The 7,454-nt window shown below is 46.2% G+C and overlaps 1 protein-coding gene across 3 annotated transcripts in view; it reads left to right on the top strand.

Moving 5' to 3' along the window:
• The window catches only part of NR1H3 (nuclear receptor subfamily 1 group H member 3), a 30,676-nt gene that overhangs the window by 1,114 nt on the left and 22,108 nt on the right, over positions 1–7,454 (top strand). The window contains exon 1 of one of the 3 annotated variants that reach the window (XM_079309157.1): positions 101–281. The exons of 1 other annotated variant lie outside the window; for it this stretch is intronic. The gene's annotated coding sequence lies outside the window, so the exon portion shown is untranslated. Of the gene's footprint in view, positions 1–100; positions 282–5,531; positions 5,582–7,454 lie in introns of those variants that run through there. One more of the 3 variants, XM_079309159.1, reaches the window with a different exon arrangement.

The raw sequence follows: 7,454 nt of genomic DNA, 5'->3' as shown, positions 1-7,454 counted from the left end.
TGACTCCCGGCGGCGGGAGCGCACCGGGGCCCGCAGCCTTCGCGTCCCGCAGGACCCGCGGGGGCGGAGCGGGGCGGGCGGCGCCTGCACGTGACCCGGGCCCGCGTGACATCACGGCAGCTCCGCCGCGGCGCCGGGAAGAGCGCCGGGAACAACGCCGGCGAGAGCGCCGGGAGCAGCGCCGAGCCGGGCCGGGCCGGGCCGCCCCTCCCGCCGCGGCTTGAGCACCTGCGCCACCGGGGGCGGCGGCCGCGCTCCGCCGGGAGCCGCGGCCCGTGCGGGTAACTTTTAGCGCTGGCTCTGGCTGTGGGGGCGGCGGCGCCTCCTTCACGCCGCCCGCGGGGCCGTGACTCACGGCGGGGGACGGGGACGCGCTGTCCCGCCCCGCGGCCTGCGCCGGCCCGGGCGCCGCAGCGATCCGTGCCACCGGGAGCCGGCGGCGCAGCGCCGCCCGCCCGCGTCGTGCTGCCGGCCGGGCCGTGCCGTGCGGCGCTGGAAGGTGCTGGAAGAAAGGGCAAGCCGGCGGCCCGTCCCGCTGAGGAGCCCGGGGCCTGGCGGGGTGCGGGCCGGGCCGGCGGCGTCCCCCGAGTGGGGCCCGGCGGGCGGGAGGGAAGGGGTCACTCTCTCGGCCTGGGTCCGGAGCCCAGCGCCGGCCGTGATGCGTGTCTGCCGGCGGGGACTGCGCCGTTGTGCTGTCGGAGAGAGTCCCTTTGCTAAGGGGGTCGGAGGCGTCTGGGGAGCGGTGTCAGTTTCTGTGGCTGTTGTGCGTTTGGAGAGTCCGGGTTTCTGTCTGCTCTCTCCGGAGGGACTGTCCGGAGATGTTTACTTGCTTTGTGGTAACTTGTTAGCTTTCCTCTGTGCTCCACTTGAAGTTCTCAGTGTCATTCACCTGTTGCATCCTGTCAACCCAGGTCGCAAGTTTTCTAGGACAGACACTTGTCTGTACGGCTGTCGGTTGCATGGTGCTGTTAAAAGGTAGCTTTGCTTACAGTGGTGGTTGCTCCTCATTGTGCCATTGCACTGACGCTTATGGTGCTAAGGTCCACAGATCTGGCAAGACAGGATTTCGTTATGGCCTGGAAGGAAACCTTGGATCACTGGTGAAAGAGAAATGCTCTGTCTCCTGCAACTTCCTTCCCTTCTTTTCTTTTTCCCAAAGGGACAGCTGGGCCCTTCTCTGCAAGGCTTTTTTGAGGGAGTCTCCAACACTGAGTCACATTTCTGACTAACAATTTGGATCACTGTGTGTCAGACAGTTTCTGGCTATGACTGCAGGTTATGTTTGTCTATAGGGAAGAATCCTCTCAGATCTGCTTCTTGTTTCAAGGTACATGGAGTTCATCTGCTCTTCCTGGGTGTCAGAGAGAAGGCTTTACCTGAGAACAGACAAAAGAAAACAGAAAACCCGAGTTTTATTTCCTTTACTGAGTGATGGGCTTAATTTTTTAATTGGGTCTGAATCAAGATGTAACCCCTTTGCTGTGGTAGAAAAACACTCCTTATGATTTAATTATGGAAACAAAAACTGTTTGAAGACTTTAGCCAGTTCTTGCTGAGCTCTACCGTTCTATCATGTGGGCTGTGAAAAAGAGGGCATTAGACGTGGTACCCATTGTATCAGGGTCAGAAGGAGGTTGGCCTTGCTGCACTTCTTTGCCACTTGACTATGCACCTCTGGCATATTCAGTAGAAGATACCTCTGCTGTGACACAGGCAGACTAACTGTGTGACTTCCTGGTGTGACCCCTTTCTGAAATCTAGCAGTTGCAGTGGTACTTCTGTCTTATACATGCATATGCCTGTGCATCATTTTTCATACAGGAAGGCCAGCTTTTGCAGGAAAATAAACAGGGTGAAAATACTTAATAACTTTCTCCCAGACCTCCAAAATAAAAGATGGAGGAAACAAACCTAAACCAGCCTGAGGGAGGACAGAAAATGGGTCATTGTGGAGCTGCATGGGAGTTCTGTAGTTGCCAGAGGAAACTTACAGCTACTCGTGTTGTGAAGGGATGCAGGGAGAAGTACCACAGCAGGGACTATTTATATATATAAATTGCCTAATCTAAAAAAATAGGGACAGGAAACTTTATCACAGAATTAGTGTGTCCTGGCAGTGTGCCTGGGGTTGCCGTTGCTTGCTTTTTCCAGTTACTGCTGCTGCAGCTCCCTGTGCCCTGTCAGCATGTTTCCCTTACCAGCTGGCTGTGCAGGGAGGCAGGGGGAGGCTGTGCAGGACAGGCTTGCAGCAGTACAAATACAGAACAGGAGTTTGCTGCCTTGTCCCTGTCTTACACCTGCAGGAAGAGTTGTGTTTCCAGTGTGTTAAAGTGCATTTGATTCTCTGACTTTTCCTTTCTCTGTGATTAGTCCTTGCAACTCTGCATGCTTGTTCTGAGGTAAACAGAAGGATTAATGTTTTGCTGTTGTTGTATTTTAGATCGAGTGCCGATGGTCTCACATCTCAGAAGTATGTCTCTTGTAATTAGATCTGGTCTATGATTGTATGGCTGTCAAGACTCAGTTTTCGAAATTTCGAGTTTTGAATTTAAAAAATCTTTAACTGTTGCTGTTTTTCAGAAGTTGTGATTCCAATCTGCTTGAGGAAGAGTATAAAATATAATGTGCTTTGTCTTGGGTGCATTGAAGGATGATTCTGCTTTCTGCTTTGGAAGCAGCTGCTGTGAAAGTCTCATTGTTGCAGATGTGTGGGTCTTTGCATGTTGAATAGGAAAGCTATCAGATTGTTTGTCACTCTCCCTCTTTTCCCTCCCTCCCCCACCAATTAATGAGATTCGCACACCTGACAGCCTTGGAGAAAAGGCTTCCAGAACTGTCATAGGTGTTCCTGCCCAACCTACTTGATTTTTTAGGTCTATTTGAAACTGTTTTATGATTCCATACAAAGATACCTTGTTTTGTTGGGGGAGAATGTTCTGCTGATCTGCTCTAGGATGCGTTAACTTGTTTTCCTTACAGCATTATAACTCGGGAAGGCAGAGTCACATTCTCTTGGCTGTGTGAAGGGACCTCATGCTTCCTTGTGATAAGTACAGGTCTGCATTAAGGATATAATCAGGTTGAACTTGGTCATTAGATCATTCTTCTGCTAGTGTACAAGTACTGTGTTTGACTTAGCATTTTCATTGTAGTTACTTCAGGTTTGAGAGAGGTGTATAATACTGTTAAATTAGAAGAGGCTGTCCATGTTCAGTCAGACCTTAAATAATGTATCAGTTAGAAAGGGTACAGTGGCTTCCTTTAGCATTCCTGTGTCAATTTTGTTCTGTGACTTCCTGCTCGTGACCAAATACTTTTTTTTCCATATTTGGATCATAGACAAATTCCTTTCTTGTGTTCCCACTGAAAGGGAGACACCCCTAACACTAGTGTATCTTGTACTTTTATATCTGGAGATCTTAAAACCAGATTTCCTGTAAAGCAAAATTACTTGCTTTATGGAGTGTCAAAAACAAAATGTTAAGGTGATTTGCATAATCTTGGTGTAATATTATAAATCACTTTGAAGTATACACTGTCAAGCTTTTAACAATTGTATTTGGAGAGGACAGAGGTTAACTAAGGTTGTGCACAGAGGAAAGTAAGCATTGCAGACCTTCCCAGTAGGTTTAGGGAGGGGGAAAAAAAAGTTTATTTAGTGGGAAGTCAGTGAAGAAATGAAGAGAAAATGTTGGAGAGTGAGAAATCTAATTCTTGTTTTGAGCAGACCCAAACTAGTAGCTGTAAGGATTAAGTATGAAAACTATCTCGTGGGATGTGAGAATTGAAGCAATTTAAAAGCCATGTTGCAAAGTCAGGTTGTATTGTGTACTCATAGAAACCTCTCTGAGATGTAAATAAGATGTTAGGTGAGTATCAGACTGATTGCTAAATCACATGACTGACAAGAGAGTAGGTGTATCCTGGCATATAAGGCTTTCTAGTTTGTTTTAAGATTTAAAAAAATATTGGCAAATATGCTCATAAAATTTCTTAAAAACAATAGGGCATGGAAGTCGTATCCTCTGTCCCTCCAGGGAGCAGGGCAGTGTTGGCCCACTGGCCCTACTGCAGCTATGAGGCAAACAAGGTCAATTGGTTTAAATCAAGGCTTCCCACTTGCTGATAGAAATCATGATTAAAGTTAGTGATTTAAATAATTCATTTAAAGTTTGTTTTGCATTTGGTAATTTCTTAAAAGGCAGCTTTAGTGTAATCAGTTAGGCTCATCTATTAGTGCTTCTTGCCAAACAGGACGATACAGTGTATCTGCATACATGTATTTATGCTATTATATCACAGTAAATGTTTACATTACAAAATGGTCAGTTGTAATTACTGGGTGAATTTCTTTCCTCATGACTTGTACAAAACTGCATTTGAATAAAAATGCTAAATCAAATGCACATTTTTTAATAATTATACTATATTCACACAAATCATGCACTGGATACATAAAAGAAAATATGCTTGCTGGAGAGTGCTATTAAATAACTGATTCTATCAGGGTAATGTTATCTGTATTTTGCAGAAAGAATTGGTTGGTTTTGGCAATTGTCTCTTTCCAGATCTTAAAATGAGCATAACTCATCATTCCTTGTCTTGTTTTCATTTGGAGATTGTAGGAGAGAGGTACCTCCCACCCATTTTATGCTTCCTCCACCAGCTTTGAGCGAACTGAACTAACTTAATTAGTGAATTGAAGAAAGAAATCTTTCTGCTTTTTTAAGAAAGAATTCTTTTGTACTGACTCTGTGAACTTAGTGACTTCCTTTCGTTTAGGAATTGGACTTTTTAAACGTTCTCCAGTAGCCATGTCATGCTTGAATAGGGCCTGCGTGTGTTTGTTTAAATGGTTGTTTTAGAGTTCATAATAAATTGTCATTAACTTAGAAAATAAATTAACAAGTGTAATCGTGAAGACTGTGTGTTAAACCCATTTAAAGGAAAATGCTTGGAATTTAACTGGTCTTATCTAGAGCCCTTATGAAATGAGGGTGAACAGGTAAGCTTCTGTAACAGCTCTTAGCATGTCTTGGTTGCCATGGACATACATGCAGAAATGTGCCAGCCCCCAAAGGACTCCACATGCCTTGCCAGAGATTTTTGCTGGAGGAGTTCACAGTCAGAGGTGCACACATAGTGGCTTTTTGCATGTCTGCTGGCAGAAGCTCACATGCAGCTTTGTGTGGGCACATGCACTTGCACTGGAGCAGCCTTTGGGACTTGCTGTGGTGGTGCATGCCTTGACATGCAGGCACACATGCACACTCAGAGTCCTGTGGGCAGCTCTCAGCAGCGTGCATTGACTTGCATGAGAAGTGCCACCAGGGCAGGCAGCTCAACTCAGCCAGCTGCAAGCTCCAAGAGTAGGAGAAGCTGTCACCTGGCCCTCAAACAGCAATTCCATGATTCCAGTCTTCCTGTTGACTGTTTCCCACCTTTGGCCATTGTGTGCAGGAAAGGAATAATATGTTGATTTCTGTGAAAGGGCTAGGAAGAAGTTCAAAAGATGGCTTTTGTGTTTACAGCTGGTGAGATGGACATTCTCAGGCATCTGCATGTCTGGACAGGAAGCCAGGTAAGGATATGATAAGTAAGGATATGATTTAAGGTCCATATAGCATGGGGACAGGCAAAATGCACCTTTAAGGAAGGTGTCAGAACCTCTTCCTTTACAAAGAAAGAGGGAACTTCTGTTGAGGAGTCTTTAAAGTGAAAAATAAAAATTTAAAGTGTAAGATATGAAATAACCATGCAACTGTACAGTCATACAATGTTGCCTGTGTTAATGTTGTGTATGTGAAAAGTGGGGATGTAACTTTCTGGCTGGTATTGGACTGAAGGAAAAATTTTCCTTGGTCTGCAGAAAGTACCCAAGCTGCTGTTTGCTCTTGTAGAAATCAAACAGGAGTGGGGAAAGGAGAAACCTTTGCCTGAGAGAACATGAATTTTCTCCCTATCAGTTATACTTAGAGGGCATTTTCTAAAGGTCTGCTTTTAAGCAGCAGACTAGGGGTGAAGGCTGAAGAAAAAAACAAGAGACTGCAGACTTTGTTCTCCCTTGTTTCAGTATCATCTTCCACTGCTACTCCCTGATACTTGCTCTGGGTGGTGCCTTTAGCAATGTCCCAGAATCAGTGGGCCATCCACACCCTTCTTCCTTGACACAAGGATCAAAATAAGAAATGGAGCCACATGTTGGCTTAGTCCCATTGCCTACTCCCACACACTTGTACACATGGTGCATTTTGCAGCCTTGATCTTGGGTTTGTGCTTATTTCTGAGAAGTCAAGGTTATAGGAGTTCTCTGACAGGATAGTGTTTGTTTGCTGGCTTTGTGCAGACCCTGCTGGAGCGTGGGTCTTTGCAGGATAGCTGGCTACTCGTTTGTCTGTGGGTCATGTGTGATTGTTCCATTCTCTTGGCAGGGTTGTGCCAGAGTTGGGAACAGACTGCGCTCCTTGCAGCAGGATGCTTGTGACAAACTCAGATGGTCTGATGCTTACGTTCTTCTGCATTTTTCTGTTAGAGCCTTTGTGCAGACCTTCAGTCTGTTCTGATCCACTGTTGGGGCAATAGGAGAGCATTGGTCTGTTAGCACCTCTGGTCTCTTTGTACCTTGGCAGTGCAGTTTCTGCATGGATGATGCTGAGAGTCTGTGGCTCTGTTTTCCCATCTGGTGGGTGTGCCGTGAGTGCAGCCATTTCACTGGCTGGGGTTTGAGCGGTGGATTCTGTCCGCCTCTGGACTGTTTTTGAGCTGAGTGTTTGTGGTGATGTCAGGCAGTGTGAGAAGGGAACATGACTTGGCAGGACAAAGTCTGCAGAAAGTTCAGCTCCACATTTGGCCAAGAGCTTTGAAGGGAATGAGATCGACACACACATTCTGCTACACAGCCTGTCACACGCCCTCTCACATGCTCCCTTCCTGCCACACAGATCCCTTTCTCTAGTTTTTACACCTTTAACCCTTCCATCCTAGCTTCTGCTTGGTGATTTATAGAACTCAGAGAAGCCCTCCTTGTTTTGTTGATACTGTACCTTATAAGAGTTCAGTTGCAATGACCCCCAAAGCAGAAATAGCCCATACAGGCCAGAATCCAGAAGAGTAGTCAAAAGCAGGGCAAGTTTACTTTACAGCAAAGCTCTTAATAGTCCTTTATTCTGACCTGCACTCTTCTGCCAGTCTTCACTGTGTTTCTTGGCAGCTTTTCTGATCTCCTTTATTGCTCTGCTGCAGTCTTCTGACTGATCTGTGTTTGGATATGTACATCTGCAATCCTCCCTCTCTACTCCTGCTCTTCTAAGAGCAGTATTAGCAAAACCTGACGAAATAGATCCCTGATCATACTTGAGTGGGGAATAGACTACCAGTCAAGCTTACTCTGAAGCAGTTTCAAACTCTGTTACAGTATCCCTCTGATATGTTCTTTATATGGGTATTTCTGTACT

The sequence above is a fragment of the Erithacus rubecula genome, assembly GCF_903797595.1.
Source record: "Erithacus rubecula genome assembly, chromosome: 6".
Lineage (NCBI taxonomy): Eukaryota > Metazoa > Chordata > Aves > Passeriformes > Muscicapidae > Erithacus > Erithacus rubecula.
The sequence above is the reverse complement of the archived record's forward strand: the minus strand, read 5'-3'. Positions and strand labels throughout refer to the sequence as shown.